The 21,481-nt window shown below is 39.4% G+C and overlaps 1 protein-coding gene across 1 annotated transcript in view; it reads left to right on the top strand.

Annotated features, from left to right (window-relative positions):
* PPAT (phosphoribosyl pyrophosphate amidotransferase) overlaps nt 1–21,481 on the top strand; it is a 49,361-nt gene that overhangs the window by 185 nt on the left and 27,695 nt on the right. The window lies entirely within an intron of this gene.

The following is a 21,481-nucleotide window of genomic DNA, read 5'->3' as shown; positions in this document are numbered from 1 at the left end:
GGCCGCGCAGGCGGGCGTTGGGTATGCGCCCCGCCGCCCCGTCCCGGCCACCCAGCCCCGCCGCCGCGGTGTCAGACGGGCGCTGACCTCCCGCCGGCGTCGCGGCGAGGCCCGGCCGTCGTTCTCGGCGTTACTCGAGATGCTGATGTTAAAGGGTAACGCGCACGCTTCGGGACTGCCGAAAAGGAGCGGTCCTGAAGCGGTTTTGGGCTCCTGCTAGGCACGGCCGGTTAGATTCCTCACCACGATACAGTAAAACTTCTTTCCTACCCGACACGCCTACGGCGACGTAACACGGACTAGATTCACTGTGAAACATGTGGATGCAGAGCTGCACAATGAAGTTTGGGTTCTGCCTCCGTTTGGTATTCAAAGTAATAATGTTATGCGCTGACGTACACGAGTCATTTTTTCAGTGGTGCCAGAAAGGTACATCCCCCGTGTGGGAACACACGCGCAGCCAAACACGCTAGGCTTCTGTAGTACAAACACCTATATACTGTGCTTAACTTTCCATTTGCGAAAAGTGGGCTAAATAACCACATTCCTGACAGCCTGGGGAGGTGGGCTTCTCTAAGTACACACGCGCTGAACAGATAAAATGGCATGTTCTTTGCATATTTGAGGTCGCAGCCACGTAAAGGTTGCTCTGAAATTCTTTTGGACCAGCAACAGAAAATTGTTTCCGTTGAGGCTTTCTGTTTATTACAGCTGAGTTTCACATACTTTTACTGGTAAAATGCTGCCTCCCTACATGACTCTCATATACTAATAATTCTCTTTGGTTTGCAGGTGTATCATTCATAAACTGTATATATTTGCCAGTGTCCATCAAAAAACGTTTTTATTGGGAGCGACAGAGCTGCAGAATCCAAAGAACAAAGCCATGTAATCAATAGTCTCATTTTAGGTTGCACCATTTTTCTGTGGAGAGGCTGCAAAAAAATCTTACCTCGTTTGTGCTTACATAGTTACACTGGTGGACCTGGAGCTTCTTAGTTGGAAATAAAATGACTGATGCATTTTCATTACTTTGCATCTTACGATTTCAATTTTCACTGCAACCTTATTTTGTGATTTTTCAATACACATATTTTTCTTCTTTTTTTTTCTGATGGGCACTTGACAAGTATATTTGATTTCCATGAGCTCTTTAATATCAAATATCCTCTGTGGAGGACACAACTGTCGACAGTAATACTAACATTGTGATTGAAACTGTAAGCAATTCACAAGCTCTACAGGAGGATACACACCTAGAGGCATACATGCACTACCTCTGATTCTGATCTTCTAACTCAATAATTGTCAAAATTTTTAAGGATGCTTTCTTAGAGACATAAACATTATTGCATCTGTAAAGTGAAACAGTCTGTTCAGTTAGGTATACCTCTGCAAGCACTCAATAAAATTCTATTAAATAGCTGACATGTTAATGTTCCCACTTCCTTCTAACGTTTCTCCCTAACCTCTGCATTGTTCCTACTCTGAGGCGTAGGAGAGGGGGCATCCCTATCGGGAAGTAATAGCATAACAGCTGTTTTTCTTCCTTCTTTTTGGAATGTCTCTTGAAAACCAGAATTAAGATTTAGCATTAACTGTATCAGTAAATTTCATTAAGCCTGTTCTTTTAAACTTAAAAATGAATTAAGTGTCCCTTAACCATATTTCTTTAAGAATAAGTAAATAGGAAAGAGAGGTATGGTAAATATTAATGCGTAGTCCCTATCAGGCCTAAGTGACTAACAGAAATTTGATTGGCCACTAGAAAATACAGTCCTTAGACCTCACCTTTAAATTAGTAAGGATGTTTAGGTAATGACTACTGGCCTTAGATACTCATAGGCATGGGGGTTTTATGCAGATTAGTCCTGTGCAATAAACCAAATTACCAAATTTGGCCCTTAATTCATCTTAGATTTTAAAAATCAGAATATTCAAGCATGGCATTGTATCAAACTGCATTTTTGAGACGACTGATCCACAAAGGAGAGTTAGCTGTTGGGAACGTCTTATCTGTATGCATAAAGATCCAGAGTATTTGTTACATGCCACGAAAACATGTAGCATAAATTCTTTGTGCTTTATGTTCTGATCTAGCTGGTTGCAGCATTGTGATGGACTTTGCTGTTTCTGATAAATAGCCTAAAATGAGTTGATAGTTTGTACTACAGCGTTAAAAAGATATTACTGCACTAGAGAGATTTACTTCAGTGAGGATGTTTGTAACTGAAATCTTGAAACTCCGTACATTGGATCAAGCCACCAAAATACTTAAGCATGTATTCAATGGCATGTGTTTGAGTGGTGCTCATTGTTTCACTGAAACTATTCTGCATGGAAAAAAAGGTATGTATTTGTAAGCAAGGTTCTGGAGCAGGCCTACAAGTAGGCACATCATGAAAGATAAAAGATAGACTTGGAATTTCACTATCTTGACATAAGCAACAACTTTAAAAGTTTTGTTTTGTTTTGGCTTTTTTTAATGAAAAAGCAGCTGCTAGATCGTTGAGGCTTAAATTCATGCTCCTTTGTAGCAGAAGTTAGAACATGGCTTTTTATTGGCTTTTACTTCATAATGGCGAGCTGTGAATTGAAATGAAAACCAGTATATTCCTACTCACAGGCTAATCAAGGCCTTCTACACACTAAGAACATTGTACCAATTTAACTTGAGACCACTTTAAAGTGATTTTCATCTGGTTTTAACACATTTTACAGCTATGTTAGCAGTGAATTATGTTTGAAACTTTAAAGCTGCTAAAGCTAATGCTGTTACTCTGGCATCAACATTAACAAGGCTTGAAAGTGGATGTTCTAAATCATCTTTACAATTTGTAAGCCAGGGAACAAAGTAACTGGAAAAGCCACTGACAGCATGCCAAAATAAAGTCAGAGGATATTGGTAAGGAGAGGACTTTCTTTGGGGCAGTGAGGTAGGGAGGAGGAGTACTTTGAGTTACAAATCTATTAAACGTCATTTGAGTCCTTGACCAGGACAAATTTGCAAAGTTAATCTTGGAACAAGTGTGATTTCTGTTAACTTTTTGCAAAATTCCCTGGAAAATATTTTTGGCAGTAATACTGTGTACTGAAACCTGAGGGTATCCAGCTTTGTACTGATTTTTAGAAAAGGTCTTTAAAAGGCCTCTTCTGTGCAGGTGGAAGTCCTATTAAGTCAGGGAATACTCCTCGTCCCCACTCAGCTGGGTCTATGTATGGAATTTGTTACAAGAATCAAAGTAAATGGGGAGTGCAGGCCTGGCCAGCATGCTTTTTTGATACCTTCCCCGTTACTGTCTACTATTAAAACCCACACAACAGAACCCAAATAATCACCAATGTAAATTAAGAATTTTTACTTCTCTTTCAGTGTAGTGAAATTACCAGTTGCTTCCTACTAGCCATCCTTCCAAGTATCTACGCTCAACATAGCTTAATTAAAGTGTTTATCTATGTTTTACATATAACCTCTTGGCTACAAGACGGATATTTTAAAAGGCTATTTAGCAAGCTATTGGTATCCTGTCTTACATCATGAATCTTTCAAACAAAACGCTTAAAATTGCAATAGTATTTGGATGGGAATTTTCTGGGGAGCATGGATATGCTACAGGTAGTGATCCTGAAAATTTGATATGCAACATATTTACCTCTTCTTCTCAAGAACCTGTTATGGGTTCAGCAGATCCCCCATCCCCAGATGCAAGAACTGCAGTGTTAAATGTTTTAATTGTCTAAATGCCAAATTTTGTAATGAACCGTATTTCTATGTAAATTTCCTATGCAATATACTGGGTAAGATGTTTGTCTAGCTAGCGATTGAGTCTGTATGCTGTCTTACCAGAACATTCATGCTGTATGTGCTGCTAAAACATTCCTGAGTACTTTCAGAGACACTTAACTGAGTGTGGATATAGTAACACTTTATCTTTTAGTTCTCTCTTGGTTTACGTTTATAGGCCATTCTGTGCTGCTAGGTGGTGACAGCCCAGTTTCATTACATGCCAAAAAGCTTACTCCTGCAGGAAGAGAGAAGGAGCGAGACCTTTTTGCTGTGGTGAGCTGTTATATCCTCTTGGTTGTTTTACGTAACTTCCAGCAGGGCTCAGGTTCCTGCATGCTTGCTTTCAGAAAGTGAAGATAAGCCAGATTTCCATTCTAAGCAAGTTCAAATCTCTAAGATGTACATGTCACAAAATGCAGTTCGGTCTAAGCTCTTATCTCTGGATGTGGGGTAACCAACTGCAATGACGTAATGTAGGAAGGAGTGGAAAAAACGGGAGGGAAGTGGTGCCAAAATGTATATACAGGAGGACATCTCAGAGACAGCCATTATGTTTATTGTGGCCAACAGATGTTCCATTACATTAACCTAGCCATAGAGTTGGAGTGAGACTGCTCGCTTTTCTTCACGTTTTCTGTAGCTAAGTCATCCATGTAGGCACGATACAGCTCTCCAGTAATTTTCAGAGGATTGCTCAGTTGGGCTCTTGTCTGCCCATACCTTAAATTTGAGACTAATGCATGGAGGGAGGGTTGTACACAGCATGGGAGGTTCATGCTGGGTAGTTCAGTTCAAATAAACCGTCCTGGCTGCTCTTTCTGCCGTAACTTACACAACTTTCCTTGACCTTAAAAAAAGCAGGGTTGCTTGGAGGGGCTTTTTATGAGGTTAGTTTTAATTTAAATCAGTTCTGTCAGTTGGTTAACCACTTGGCCACATGAATGCTTGTGCCAACACAAAGGAGACCTTGCTGCAGGAGAAGGAACAAATGGTAAGAGTCTGGAGGGAGAGTCTTTTAAGCCAACAGTGATGCTGGTAGTGCTTGTGGATCCAACAATGCAAGCATTTCTGCTCCCTGAAGCTCATTCTCCACCCATTTGGCCCAAATATAGTTTGGTCTACCAGGAAATAATCTAAATGGTGCATTCAGAGGACTTTCCAGGGTAACAGCGCTATCAAAGAGGTGTAAAGTGACCCATTCTTCTCAGTGAATGAGTGTGCTTTAGAGAAGAATGGAACTTTTTAATATAGATCAGAGCGGCTATTGCTCCATTTGTCTGCCACACCTCAAAAGTTTCAGTATTGCCATTTGCAAACTGGGGAGAAGACAGATTTGCCCTCACAGTAACCTGAATGGCCTCCTGGTAATAGTGCAGATACTTGAGGAGGGAGATGAGCAAAGATACCTGTTTTTTATAGGATTGCTGCTCTTGCCATCATTACTTAGTGTTGGTTTTAAGCTGGATCATTTTCATGATGTGATTTATATTAAGATTCCCAGGAGCAGTTACATGGAAACAACTTGGTCTGGCCTTTCTGCTAAAAAAGGAACCATGTTGTGGATCTATGTCTAAGAAGGCCTCTCCTCCCAAACCCTTTCAGTCCTATGGTAGTGCTCTCACAGATACCCATTTAGCATGTGTCACATGGTGTCCCAAGTTCCATTTAACTCACCCATAAGTGTGCCTAGACTAAATATTGTGTGACTGTAATAAATGTAAAGCAGAACAACAGCACAAGCTCAAGTGGATATAAAAATACACTGGCAGGATGAGTTGGATTACCTAATGCTATTTTCGAAAGGAATATTTTTTGAGAAATCCTTCACGCCTTCATTCTCTTTACGCTATTGTCACTACCTCTGGAGATGCTGTCAAAAGGAGACAGACCTTATCTCTAGACAACTGGAATTCTAAATGTGCAACATTCATGTTATTTTGTCTCTAAGCAAAAAGTGATGTGGAATCATAACTACAACTGCAGTGAACAAAGGTTGTCTCAATGCCACTTTGATTTATCTATCTCGGCATTCTACATATTCAGGTAAATTAATTGTTATCTGTATAAATGGGAATAGCACATAAATATTAGATGATACCAAATGCCCCATGCATTTGACATGTCTTACCATCTTTGGCCAAAAATAAAGGTGAACAGCAGGAAAGAAGGAGTTAGCTTTCTGACAAAATAATTACAAAAAGCAAGCTATGCTTTGCTGCCACAAAGCAGAATAGAAGTGGAACCCCACACAAAGGGAAGCCCACCTTCTTTGGATGTTTGTCAGGTAAATCCCACTCTCTGGAAAGTTTTCTGAGAAAAAAACCTTTTACTTGGAAAGCCACTTGTATTCTTTTTTTTTCCTGTCAGTTCTTGCTTCATGTCTGCCCTCTAGTGTTGATATGAACAGTTTCCAAGTGGAGACTGCAAGTGTGCTCTGCAATTCTCTGCTCTGACCTACTAAGAGTTTAGACAGTCCTTTGCCTCAGTGCTTTTGTGCAGTTCTCACCTGAACAACAGCATTTAAAAACAGATACATATTTCTTGAAAGATCTGCTTATTTTAATGAATAAAATAAGTATTTTCTATTTTCTGGAAGTGAAAGTTTTTTGGGGGACATTGTACCGAATGACAGCAAAGTTTTTGAAAGATTAGGATTCTTGTGCATCACTCAGAATTTAAGTGCAGTTTGTCTTTGCAGTGCTAACTGCCTCCCTCAGGTTACCCTTTCTTCTGTGAGGGCAGTCACACTGCAACAAAACAACCTTTGAGCTGCTCAAAGTTAGGCCTAGCAAAACTGAGAACTTGCTGGGCTGCTTCAGCTCTCACAGAAAACAATTTACTTTTTTTCTCCCAACTGGGTTAGTCTTGTGTCAGGTTAGTGAGCTGAACTGGTTTATAGGGGATCCAGCAAGCATCAGATTGCTCAGAGCAGCATGGAGAAAAGGGGATCTTCTTGTTGCAATGAGTTATCAAATCAGCTTCAGCCTTGCACTCATGGAACAGAGCAGGTGGAGCAGAACATGTATGTGATCCATATTATTTTCAGTACAGTTACTTTAAAAACTTAATCTAAATTGAACTAAACTGTTTAAATGTACTAGAGTGAATTGGGGTTGGTTCACACATTTTTCTGGTTCACGTGGGGAAGGAGTAACCTATGATTTTACTACTGCTAGGAATGGCGAGGTCTTCAGCTGGCTCAGCATGTCCTAAAAGGATACCCAACTGCTGTGATGGCAAGGACAGATCCCTTGTTCTACCAAAGACAGCAGTTCTGTATGCAAGTAATATGATGCAAGTTCAAGGATGTGTCTTTGAATGAACTCATTGCAAAGAGAGAAGAAAGATTTTTAAACCAACGATGACACTAGTAATACAAGCCAAAGAAGGTTTATACTGCGAAACTAATGTAAAATGTGAAAAGTGGTAGATAAGCATACACTGGAACAACTGTATGTCCGTGTCACTGTATAAATGAGTATGATCAAAAAAAAAATTATTTTCTAGGGATCCTTCTCTGCCTTCTGAGAATTGTTTTTAAAATGCTAGTCAAATGGCAGATAAAATCTGTCTTGGTGGAAATTATTTTCCTTTCTAATGTCTCTGATAAAAGAATTAACAAGAAAATAATTAACCGTAGAGCAGGAAACAAAGCACTACATCCAGTAATATTTTTGTGTAAGATTTTGTGAATGGGTGGAATTTAGGCCTCTGTGTATAAAAAAACCTGGCAGGTGTTGCTGCTGAAGTAAGGACTTGACTATTTGACTTCAGTTGTGCCCTTGTGTGTGCCCAGAACTGACCTAGCTTTGTCAGGGCTGTGTAGTCTCTGCCTAAACATGACTGAGATCCAGAAATGAGTTGTTCTGCTTGAATACAGTGAAAGGAAAACCCTGGAAATGCATGCCTTGCAGGCAGTACAGGCTGTAGAGTACTTACACAATCACAAAATGAAGCAGTGGCTAGTAGGATTTTGCAGAGTAATAGTTACATTATGGCATGGCACTTGTCACTTTCCACGTCATTGTTCCCTGCGCTGTTTCTATGTTTTCTGTACTTGATTTGGTTACTGGACAAGGCAGTCCCCTTGCCCAGTACAAAACAGGGACCAGAACCCATGCCTGCCCCTTCCAGGTGGGCATCAACTTTGCACACTTTCTTTCTGTCTTATTGAATTCTCCAGTTCATTGCTGCACAGCACCATACCTTCAGCAGGCAGATGGGGATGGTCCCCTAACTCCAGCATGGGCAGGTGGTGAGGCTAGGAGGAGGGTAAATGCTGGTAAAGAAATTAAGTATTGTGTTTTCCCCACCAGCCTTGCCTAACCAAAAAGAAGTTCTCTTATGGCTTAAACTGTTTGGTTAATTGCAGAGGACTAACTTGCTAGGAAGGTCATAGAGATGGTAACTGGAAATGATGGGATGACATTTTAACTGTATGTTTTCTTTGATCAATCAGAGTGTTATTTGCTTTCAATTAAGCCTGTTAACTGTGGCATGTAGGTGAGCCAAGGAATGTAGGCAGAGGTTATATCTTTTATTAGACTAGCTCACGTCACTGCTAAAAGCTCATAGTTAAGGATTATGATGGGAACTCATACCTTGGTTTAGTTTAAATGACTGAAGGTGAATATATTAAAGGGGAGCAAGCATGGACTCACATGGCTGACCTACACTCATAAATAAGTAATTTCTTAGTATCTGAGAGAATTTCTTTGCATGCTAATTTTGTAGAAAGTTCATTAAACCAACCTGTTGTATGGCTGATGGATCAGCATACAGCTGTGTTCTGTTGAGGTCTTGCATTTCTTCCTGCTTACAAAGCCTTTCTAACAGTAACTTTTTGCCTTCTGTTACTGTGTGTACTCTCTCTGTTAATAGTTTTTGGAAGTGGAGTATGGTGTTTTCAGAAGCACTTTTCTTAAGTGGAACAGGTGACACCTCTGTGGACAAAAGCAAAGTATGTAGTTAGAGTGCACAACTCAATGAACTGCTGACACCGAAGTTTAGCTCATGCTAGATTTTCCTAATGCTGTCCTTCTGTTAAGCTCTTTTGGCAGGCATTGCCTGGTGTTGTGTAGGAGGTCATTGCATAATGGCAAGTAGGAATGAAGCAGAACTTGTAAAAATCATTCATATTTTAAACTGTCAGCTTTGCCTAGCTACTGCCTTCTGCAAGACATACTTATCTAATAGGCAATAAATGGAAATATATTTAATCACATAAGAGTTAGTCCTATTAATACAGTTTGTGATGGTGAACTGAGCAGGTTGAATTCAGAAATGTTGTGGTGTTTGGATCTGTTTGTATTCATCTGTCTGTAGACAAGACATCATTTTAGTATTAAAAATACAGGTGGGCCTCCTAAAAACTATGTTTGTCATCCCTCATTGTTGGACTCTTTGATTATTTAGGGCCTGACAACTCTGCCAGAAGAAAAATAAGCTCCTGACCTTTCCTATAGCAGATTGTATGCTGCATATTTCTATCCCTCCCTTCTTTTTTCTCTCAGTGCTTCTATACCGTATCTTCTCTTCAGAATAGCTGTCTTAACCTGTTTTCTCTTGTACAACATGTTAGACATTAAACGTTAGACACTACATGTTAGACATGATGTGTCTAAACATGTAACCTCTCTTCTCGTTTACTGACACATTATAATAGGAGGAAACCACAACCATGACTGTGATACTGTCCCTATTTTCCTCTGAGCAACATAGGTAATTAAGACATTTTCTTCTTTTTAAAATCTTTATCTTTTCCTTGCACTTGATTCTTATAAATCAAAGAAGTATTTCCTGATGTTTACCTCATACCAGGGATGAGGATTGAAACAAAGAAATTGCAGTTTTCTTTAGGCCGTCATTTTTATCAGGACTGTTCTTTTGCAGATTGTTGAGGGTGAGAGAAAAATGTTGGTTTGGAGCTTGGTGTTAAATTCTAGGATTTTTAACTGTTTGACTACTGGAAACTAGAATCTGGCATCCAATTCAACAGCAGTGTATAGATGTTTTAAAAAGTCAGGGGCTCTTACCATCATTCCATGTTTTTCTCTTGATACTCAAGGATCCTGTGTTTGCTGTAACATCTCCCACTGAAAATTAGAAGAGAAAAGCAAGCTGACTAAGTATTTTGTGGAGATTATCAAAGCACAGTCAGTCACACACCAAAAAGATTTATATTACAAAAGCAAATGCATTGGGACAAGTGACCTGGAGCAATGAGAATCTTCTAGAAAAGTTAGGTGCTGGGTTGGCACACAAAATCAGGGTGGAGACATTTATTTAGCAGATGCCTCAAACAGCTTAATAACTAAAGCTTCTTTTCTGAAAGGTTATTGTTTTACTCTCTCCTGCATCAGCATTCACAGCACAGATTATACAGTCCTTTTCCAGCATGCTAAAATGTGAAACAGCCAGGTTGGCTGAAATATTCTTGGTGTTGACAAATTCCATTCACGGAGAGTGGAAATGAGCAGTAATACCTTCAGTTTCTGTATTTGGAAGAAAATGTCTGTCTTAAGAATATGATCAAGCAAAAGAATGAGGCAGATGAGAAGCAGTGGTGTCATCCCATCGTTGTGTGGATGTCATTCCAGCCTCAACTGATGGCACTACCGTATGGTGCCCTTGGAACACCACATTAGGGCTCTGATTCATGACTGAGGACAGCTGGCTTAAGGATGGCTCCAGTGGTTTCTGCTCAAGCTGTCCATCAGGCCTCTGCTGCAGAAATGGTTCAAATCCTCAACTAACATTTGTGATGTTGCAAATTATTATCTAACATATTGAGAAAAATCAGAATTAGTTCTGGTTTACCATAACTCACTGAGCTCTAAGCTGCATTGGTTAAGTTGCTTCTGCAAAAGCATCTGATCCACCTGGAGCAGGGGCAAGTGCCCCTGAAAGCTGGAGCAGCTGGCCAGTCATGAGAACCCTTACAGCAGACACAAGTTTAGCTGTGTGGTTCCTAGATCAGAGGTCTTTTGATACTAAAATAGAAGCAAGCTCTATTTAGAAAACTGATTCTGCTTTAGCAAAATTAATATAATAATTACAAGTGCTCAAATAAACATCACTGCCCTGGATTTTTCTCTCTCTTGACTGTGGTGTGAATTGAATTAATGAAGTTTGCTTTTCCGGAGTCCTTGCACTTGGCTTGTTTGTTACAGATTTCTGCAGTTCTAAATGGTATGAGCTTGCAGCTCTCTATCCATAAGACTTTACATGCCTGCTAGATCACCTCTAAAACCTGCCACGTTTTTTAGCACCATTTCACAGTATTTCACTTAAGCTTCCAAAAGCACAAAGATTCTCCAAGAACACTGAACACTTCAGGTGCTTTCACTTTTTGTTAATGTTCCCACTTCTCAGCTCCTCCAAAGACCATTTTTGTCCACTGATTATTGCCTACATGACCATGCAGATACAGGTTCTGCGGTTATTTTCCCTCCCCATTCTGGCCACGTATTTCACCCTTACAGCATGGGTCAACAGGCAACTTTTAAGTTTCATTTTAAGCACTTTATCTCATCACTGAAGTTTTTAGTACCTGATAGGAGACTTGAACTTTCACATCCCCAGCTCGAGGGACCCAGAGGCTGCCTTCTTAAGATAGAGTCAACTTCATCATAAAATCTCATTTTTCTCCTGGGATTACCAAGATGATCATTTTCCTTCTGCAGTGCGCGGTATTCATATTTTAGGTTCTTGTACTTTGTGCGACATTGTTTCCAGTCTCTGTCTATACCACGTTTCATTAACCTTCTGGCAATTTCCTCGAATATCTCTTTATTTCTCGTGGCCCCTTCAAGCATTTGTTGTATCTTTTCATCTGACCATATGTTTATCAGAGCTCTGACTTCATTATCACTCCAGTGTTTTCCTGCTCCAGTATCATTAACTGTAATAACTTTAAAGTGATTTTGTGCTTCTTCCAAGGGAATGTGATTGTCTGAAAATATGAATGAAACAACAACTGAGTATTGCTGAATATACATACATTAAAGTGTAATTGTAGCTAATGATTTGGTAACAAGCTGAAGGATTAATTAACATTTAACTTTACAGTGTTAATATCCATACATGATTACATTTCTCTTAAGTATGCAAAATATGTAGCAAGTGAAATCTCTTGTTTCTCCAAGGCATCTAAAATTCCACATTTTGTGAGTGTAATTTTGTTGCTGTTGTTGTCAAATCAAAGACAGATGTATCCAAGTGCTACATGCAGGAAAGCAATAGGCCTTAAGCTTAAAAAGCAACAAGATATCAGCATTGTTAAGAAAATGGCTTTCCAGTATGGTTTCAAATTAGAATGGCAAGGCAAAATATAATGCAAATGAAAATGCTACTGGGGATTCAATAGAAGAAAAAAAATCTTACCTACACATTCAGAAATAGGCAGATACTGCTCATCAGGTAAGTATAGAATGCAAAGCTGAACTACAGCATTAATGCAAGTTTTGCTCATGACAGGGAATAGAGCTATGAAACTAATTTTTAAGTTTCGTGATAAAACTAGACTGGAGTCAGAAGTAGAAAAGTAGAGCTGTGTTTGCAGTAGAGATCTGGTTGCTCCAGCTTTGGTACTGAAATTGCAATGCATTTTGTTTCAGAATAAATGCATGGAAATTAATATTCACCTGTCCCGACCATCCGTTTTGCTACTGGCGTACAAGATCTGTCTTCTGAGGTAGTGCTTATAGAATCATCATCTATAGAAACACACAGTTTTAAATAAAATAGTTTTGGACTTAGACAAGTAAATAGCTAATATTATTGTCATCCTCTGCAGGTAACGCCTGCCTATCTTGAACTAAAAAAGCCCTAACCCATTAGTCTAACCCATTAGTTATAAAAAGTGTTCTGCCACATGCCTCCCTACATCAAATTATTTATTGGCATTTCTCATAAGCCTTATCTTTCTTTCTGCCCCTGCATTCCCCAAAAGGTAGCTGTGGATGCCACACAGATTTAAAATACTTGATTAAACACATAGGCATACGTGGATGGTTTGTATCTCACATATAACTTGATTTGCATAATATGTTTGTACACATTGAGTAGCACAGGTGTGCTACAGTTATTTTCCTAGGCGATGTGAGTAGGGCAGGCCTGGTGAGGCTTTGGTGCCATTTGTAAGGGCATTTTTAAGGTCTGCGGATTCACTCATGGCTAACAGGGCTTGGACTGCAGCCTTTCCCTTTGTTGGGGTCGTGCATGCTCCCCCGCTGCTGTTGTGAAATGAGCAGGGACTTGGGCCCTAGAAGACCACTGCTGGGCACGTGATTTGGATGCAGTGAGGAGGAGCAAGAGGCACAGGCACCTGCTGGCAGACCTGCATGCAGGGTGATTTTGCATAAGCTGCATTTCATACTGCTGATGGGGCTTTTCTCAGATCTTTGTGAGTTTCCCTGGTACAGCAGAAAGAAACTGAAAAGAGACCTTTGCTCCTTATTCCTGCTTGTTCTCCTCTATTCAGGACTCCTTTCTACTACACAAAAAAAAGTGGTTTAGAGTCCCTTGTAGTAAGCTGCCATGGTGGGTTTCAAAGCTGGGCTTTGAGGCATGCCTTTCCCTGATTCTGGGAGGGATGTTAGGCTTTGTGGGGAAGGTTGCATACTTTTGCCTTCCTTTAGGAGACAGCCATGTTTATTTACTTTGGGGTGAAAGGCTAGTCTCTGATACAGAGCTTTTGTGATGGAGATAACATAAGCAGAAGAAAAATTGGAAGACAATTCATTAATGCTTTCGTGGAAATCTTTAGCCTCAGCTTAAATTGCACTTTCTGTATGTAGGGATGGCTCTATCCAAAACTCTTCTATGTGGCTTAAATGACAAAACAGGGAAGACAGAAGAACTATTTTTTATTCTACCAGCATCTGAGTTCTCTTCAAAATTCCATTATATTATTTTTCTGCATGTCTACATGCCAAGGGTTTTTCCCTCTGCAGAGATGAGGCTATAATAGCTTTGCACTCTTTCACAGCATAAAAACTATTCCCTTCAGAAGTAAAATTCAGGAGCCCTCAGAATTCCTGAAATCATTTATGGACATCAAAACCCAGCGCTCCTGACTCTGGGCTCATTTCCTCATGCTTCGACTTCTCTGAGGCTGAAAGTTCACTTTTGTGTGGAATTACTTTTTGGGTTGGGAGGGAGAGAAAGATTAGTTCTCATTGTTTTGGTAGGGGATGTCATAGACCAATTATCTTCAATACAGTTTTCAGTAAAGGGTAGAAGTAAATATTCCTCGTATGTTTTGAAAAAGCGAGTGCCTGGTTTAGATTCTTTTAGAAGTAAGAGATTGTTGGTAAATAAGCAGGTTCATCCGATCTGCTTTCAGTAATGGTACTTGCTAACATATGCACAGAGTAGTACTTGGAATTTAGATTTGCTTTATATATAACTTGCTTTCTCTTAAGTGATTTAGCAAATACTTGTTTTTCATAAGCCATATGCAGGAATAAATTTTATACCTATGGAAAACTTAGAATCAGAAATTATACTCTCATAAGCATGTGTGTGTGATTTACTTGATGCTAGAAAAAAAGTGTTTTTTCATAAATAGGGTACCCCATAACTCTTAGGAAAATTCTTGCATCTTCCTTTAACACTTGCAGCTATTGGAAGTACAGCCTTGGGCCAAAATGGAGCAGTAGGTCTACTCCTGGTCTCTTAAAGTATTTTTTTTTTTTAAACTATGACGAAAAACCCCCATGGCTTTCATTTATGTGCTCATTTTCTCAGCCATACTGGCTCTCTAATCTCTTTCTGACTTTAGCAATGGCACTTGTGTACTGATGACTTGTGTGATTACTATCCTCAATTGGCTATTATATGACAGCAACAGGGAATTTGTGTGTATAAGGCAGTCAGTTGATTTGCATGACATTTTATTCTGTGTCATTTTTTATGAACTCTTCTCTTTGCATTAGTGTGACCTCGCTATGTCTCTGAACTTTCAGGGACACAGCTTCACTTTATCCTCAACGTAACTTCTGTTTCTGTGTGTCATTGCTGCAATGGCATTGCTCTGATGTTGTCCTCAGCGTCATACTCGTTACAGTTGTCTTTCATAATCAAGATCAGCCTATGCAAACAGTTGTAAAAGCTGTGTTGGATAGGGTGTCTCAACACCCATACTCCAGATAACATAACTAACTGCTGAGAAGGAAGCTCTCACCTGGATCACAGAAATACTGATGCATACAATAGAAATATTCTTATGGTAGAAACTTTCAGTGTAAAAGGCCAAAGAATTGTCATTCACAGAATCATTATAATGGAATTTTTTATTCTTTCCATTAATTTCTCGGTACAGACAGCACTACCGTAAAGTGTATTTTGATCCAGGATGTCAGGTCAATAGATTTCAATGTCATTGTTTTTTCCTCTGATGCCTTTTTTCATGACCTTCCATGGTTTCTATGCTCATTTATTCCAGAAGATTAATATCCCTACTGTATTCTAATGTTAAATTTTAACATTCTTAATAAATCATATCTTCTCCTGAGTACTTGTCATTGAATGTATGACTTCTACATATTGCTGAGGCTCTGATTTCAGTTTTACTTGTAAAATAATTCAGAATATTTATGGCAATTGTTTGATAGTGAATAGTCTGAAATTAAATGCACTGTCATGAAGTAGTTTGAAAAGACAGACAAGATATGAAATGTTCAGTGTTTCTGAGACAACTATTTAGCTCTCCAATTTATCCTCTCTAGCAACCGTGTATGAAGAAGTACAGTATTTATGTCACAATCAAATACAGACTTATCACATCCAGCATAATAAAGAGTATAATGTCTGGGAAAATAAGATCTTGTTATTAATTGGGGGAAGGAGAAGTAAGTGTTTATACATTTTTGCACTACGCGAACAAACAAAAACCACATTTTATCATAACCTGGAAGTAGAATGATGTAACATGCGGGAATAGCATATGAACCTTAGAAATCTGCAGTTCCCAGTAAAGTAGCATGTGCTGTTACAACCATCAAGACACAGTCTTGACCTACCTATGTCAATCGTCTCCTTCTTTATTTGTGTAGCTTCCAGAGCTGCCGGGGTGGAGTCAGCAATGTCCCCCTCATCTTCAGGGATTTCTGTAAAACAATTTACAGAGTTCTTATTAACTAAACAGGTCTTGAGTTATGTCTCGAGAATCACCAACTTCAGAATGCCATTAATGATTACTATTAAAGATTTAGTCTCTCGATATGTTAAAGCTGCCATTTCTCTGCAGTAGTGGGCTTGGGAGCAGCGTGTATGCACTTACATATTAAAATAAATCCAGAACACCACGTAACAGCTACATGATATGTTTACGGATTAAATGTGCAAACTCTTAAGTTATTTAAACCTGGATCACAATTTGTAGAATGGTTCGCTGATCGTGGTTGTAAGATATGTAGTAGCTGGTGAACCCCTACGCAGCGGAACAGGCAAGACAGTGGCTTTCATAAGGGGTGCTTCAATAAGTACTAAAATGATTGAAAGACTCCCATGCGACTGATGCCGAGAGTCACTGAATTAGCCCCAAAAGGGGCACTGGTCGGTCCTGGCATTGCATCAGGGTGCTCTGCCTGGACGATTGATCTGCAAGGCTGCCCGCCTGTGTGACCAAGACAAAGTCCTAAATGCCTGTCCTGAGAGCATCCCCCGGGCTGCAGCTTGCGAGGGGTTTACATCACACAGCCGGGGCTCCGGGCAGGGTGACAGAGGTGTCCCTGGGCTCCCCTCCACGGGGAGGAGATCTCCCCTCCCCTGCCATTGGCCCTCTGGTGTTTAAGGGAGACCTCCGCCCCTCCGACTGGGACCGAGGGCAGGGATGGACAGGCAGGCGGATGATGCAAGTGGTCTTTCCCATCCTCCTCGTTTCCAGGGGAGGACACTGCTGTACAGAGATTAAATGGTGAAGGCCACACCGCCGATCGATGACGGCAGTTTCTGGCTACCAGCCTGTTCTCAGTCCATTCAAGAATATTGCCCCTAAACATTGAGCAATAAAGCACAATCTAGAGCCATTTGATTAAAAATTACCCCCCAAATCAATACGGCCTTGTTTGCATCAGATGTTCTTTACGATGTGACCAGCATCGTGCGCCTTTTAATTTTTTTTTCTTAGCGAGCCCTGAAAGTGGCTAGGGAGCCTGGCTTTTTTTCTAAGCCGCCGTTCAGAGTTTTTGGAAGGCAGGCATGAGGAGAGCAAGGCTGAGCCAAACAGAACAAACCGTCGACAGTTTCTGGCATGGATAAAACACGGTGGCTCCATCCGCATTGTTTAGTGAAGCTACAGACAGCTGCCAGCAAATATGCTTAATCTCTACTTTGTTTTTGAAGCATTGCTCACAAGGCCACCAGAGCAATGCCGTCACAGTCTTTCCTTTTACCCGCTCAGACTGATACAAGCTCTGTTCTCTTCTGGCACTCTGTCACTATCACTGTTTATCCTGTTTTCTGGCTCAGGAGGCAAGATTAGTAATTTGACTCCTAATCCTTACTCTCATGTGTGTCTTGTAGAGTATGAAACGGGAGCGGGAAATGTCAAAGCTAGGGAAAAATTTCAGTGTGTGGCCTATGTTTACTCCCCAACAGCTTGCAAAGTTGCTGCCATGTCTGTCATGAAGATCTATGAGACTGGATACAGACAATTTGGATGCACCGCTAGGAGTTTGTGTCTGTAGCCCAAGTATGCCTTGGGCTAAACCAATGAATAATCAAAAACTTCCAGGTTTGCACTTCTCTGAAACACTACTTCACGCCAGCCTGCGGCATATGTATTAAAACATTTTCTTTTGACTTTATATCTGTGTATCATTTTAAAATTCCAAGCACACAGCAGCAAGTATTCAAGCCAACATAAGTGCCTGAGTATGTACCAACTTAAGATCTTAGCTTTAAACAACAGATTTTTAAAAAGCCCTTGCTTATGAACGTATCTTGGCACTGTCATGACTTATTCCAAATTTGTTCTGAAAGGGACATATAGTAAAGTATGTGGGGCACCAAAAATCCTAAAAAATAATAACAAGAAAAGTCATTTGTTTGAAGCAAAATACTTGCTGTAGGTGTTTTTTAAGAACATCAGGCTACTGGCATTCCTTAGAATCTTGTTTTCATCTCCACTGTTGTTCCCTGGCACTTCAGATTTAATCAAACACCTATACACAGTCTGTGTTTGTACTGGAGAGTCTGACACGCGGAATGTACATGAGCGTGGAGTTTGAATTGACTGACTACTGCCTGTGCAAACTGAAGCAATTGGCTCTTCTGAATAGATTTCTGGAATTAACTGCCCTTAAAAGTGATCCCATAAAATAGAAGACATCACTCAAAATGACTAAATAAGGGTTTATTTCCAGATTGATTTAATGTGGGTATCTTTTACCAGAAAAGAGAAAAAATTACAGTGGGGCCAGCCTTTCCTAGGCTGCTTTTACTAAAAACTAAATGGGTTTGTGATTGCTATGATACTCTTGCACCCTCTGCTGGCCCGTCTGTTGGGAAAGCCACTCCAGGGCAGTGCTGCCAGAGAAATTTCAGTAAACTCTTTCAGTCTGTAGAAGAACATGTAAGGATTTATTTACCTCCACCTTTTGCTTGTCAGGTGGGCATTTGCTGCTATTTGAGAGGAGAAAAACAATACCATGAAACAACAAATAACTAGGTATTTTCCTGAAACTGGTGTATTTGTCTTTTGACTAATACCATCTTAATTTTTCCTTATTAGAGTACGGCAAAGCTGATTGGACTGTTTATAAAGACTGGCAGTGGTGGCAATGTTACTGTGGCTAATAACTCGTGAGCAGCACGTGCACTTCTGAGGCAGCTTGTGCACCTCTGTGCATTTACACAGCTGCAGTTGCCAGAAAACAGATGTCTGCCCGAGCTAGCTAGTATATATCGAGGCAAGTGTATGTATAACTCTGACTGCAGAGTACATTAACTCCATGTACTAATTAGGAAGATGTCCTGATACAAGGTTAACAGAATTTCTAAATTCTTATTTATGTCAAATTGGTTTTTTTTACCAATTTTTTTAAAGGCATATGAGTATATATTAATTATAATTACATGCTTGTTGAGAAACAGTTTTCTACAAAAGTTCTGTTGAATATGGAGTAGTCCTTAAGAAGTCACATCCTAAAGGCTATCGATTGTCAGACATCTACTGATATCAAAGAACCAATGTGACGTATCACTGCCCGACTGCCTTTTTCACTATTTATCAGCAAGTAAATTTATAAATACAGAGGTATATAAAATCTCTTTACTTACCAGTTTCTCACTTTAAATTTATTTGAACTGTCTAGGAAAGGCATGTACCACAATTACAGAATAAAGGATCTCCATGATATTGTAACTTAAAAAGCACACATCTTTTCTCTGCTTTATGTAATACCTAATTATGTGACCATTAATAACATTAAAGTCTAGGTGTTTTTTACCACCTGTGATAAAATTATTTGAGTCTGTATTCTTCATTTGGGAATGAGGAAAAGAATTTTGGAAACTGAAACCGCATCTCTTCATGATGAGTTGCTGTGGTTTTGCCTTGTTTTCCCCACAGAAGTTTGAACAGTAGTCTTTAGAGTGGATAGGCTGAGCCAGAAACACTTCTGAACCACTGGCTATTTTAATCTTTCCCCACAAAATCAGATTGCAATTACAGTTACCCAGAAACAAACAAAATAGGCAGTTAAAATACATATATTTGAGAAGGGAAATGGTAACTAAGGTAAGCTATAGATGTCTTAACACCTACACTTATCCCAAAGGCATGTTGAAGTGTCAAAAATGAGTACTCAGAACTTTACTAGAAGTATTCAGTTAACTTTATCTTAAATAACTCGTTTGGAAGATTGCAGTCCAAAAAGCTACAATATTATGTAGCTGCAGGCAGTTGAAAACTGTGTCAGATGACAGTTTAGTGGCACTGCTGAATCTATGTATTATTACCATGTCTTACTACTGTTCACGTGTATGTAGTAATTTTACTTTTGATGGGGAGAAATGGAATTCGATGCATTTTACAAGTAGTCTTAACTGGATCCTACAAAGTACTGTTTACGATTTCTTATATATTTTGTCTCTCTCAAAATGAGGTCCCTATAGGCAATGCACTTTTCCTAACAACCTATTTTTCTACAATGAATGCCTCAAGTGCCCATGGTTATTTGGTAAAAGGCCAGTTATATATTTCTTTGTTAGTAAATTTAAGTTAATAAATGTAATTGCTCTTAAATGGTAAAACAAAAATACTACTGTCTGGTATAGCTCAAATTACCTCTCATGATCAACCATGTCTTTACTTACTTGTCATAGCTGTTTCTTTCATTATATGCAGAGCTGCCTGATTCTCTGGAGTAGTATTTACAGTAACATCATCTGTCAGAAGATTTTTAATTTGACATTAAAATCTTTCAAGTTCATGTTAGACCATTTCAAATTCTGTAAGACTACTCCTTAATGCCTAATTTAGAGCATATTCTGCCTCATGCTACTGAAAGAGATCATGAGGTCCTGTTGTGGAGAGTCAAGTCTGTCAGCCTTCGAGACTTTCATGTGTCTCTAGCTGAATGTTAAACTCCCGCTTCCCCTGAAAGTTATGCTTTCAGATGTAAGCTATAATACTTCTTTGTAAAGAGCATATGCCTTCATATTCAGTGCTAGTAGTGATACTCTTAAATGAAGTTTTCATCCCCTGACATGAGCATTTACACAATTATATTAAATACCGATCACATTATATTGTGAAAAAGAGAATGCCGTATTAGTTCATGCACAGGAGACTGAACAATTCTAATCCTTGGGAAGACATAGTTTAAGTAAAAGTAAATGCAGTAATACATTGCACTCAACTTGCTTAAACCAATAGTTTCTTCTTCTTGACATCTTGTGTCATGAATCTTTGATAGACTATTTTTATCAAATTCAACAGAGCACTGTAGATGTGCACATATGCCTGTATTGAAAGTATGGTTATCACTATGATGTTATCTTCTGCTTATAAATTTTTTAGGCCTCTTCATTTTCTAACCATAATTACAATGTGGGCTTATTTTAGAAATCCATCTTAATTTAGTAAATTTAGGGATTTATATAAAATAGAAGACTTTTCAGTTTACCTGAGTCAGAAACTTTCTTTATATCTGCAACCTGTAGGTCTTCTGACATATTACTAACAGAGTCCTCTTCACCTGTGTCTCCAGGCATTTCTGTGTAAATAATGCTATGTTAATTAGGGCACCACATTTGTGTACTACATAAGAACAGCTGTGCTGTGTCAAATAAAAAGATCTGTCCAACCTAGGATGCTCTTTATGCCAGCAGACAGTAGTAGATGCATTAGCAAAAAGCCTAGAAACGGCAACTGAAGAGTGAATCTTCCCCCAAAATGTTCTTGTAGTTTTCAGCCAGACACTGTGTTATATTTTTCTTGACTTCTTCCATTATTTTACTAACTTCTAGTCTTACATTTGGCCACCGTAATATCACACTGTCGTGGTTTAACCCCAGCCAGCAACTAAGCACCACGCAGCCGCTCACTCGCTCCCCCCCCACCCAGTGGGATGGAGGAGGGAATCTGGAAAAGAAGTAAAACTCGTGGGTTGAGCTAAGAGCAGTTTAATAGAACAGAAAAGAAGAAACTAATAATGATAATAACACTAATAAAATGACAAT

The sequence above is a fragment of the Haliaeetus leucocephalus genome, unplaced genomic scaffold, assembly GCF_000737465.1.
Source record: "Haliaeetus leucocephalus isolate CR32 unplaced genomic scaffold, Haliaeetus_leucocephalus-4.0 Scaffold439, whole genome shotgun sequence".
Classification (NCBI taxonomy): domain Eukaryota; kingdom Metazoa; phylum Chordata; class Aves; order Accipitriformes; family Accipitridae; genus Haliaeetus; species Haliaeetus leucocephalus.
Note: the sequence above shows the minus strand (reverse complement) of the source record. Positions and strands in the feature narration are given on the sequence as shown.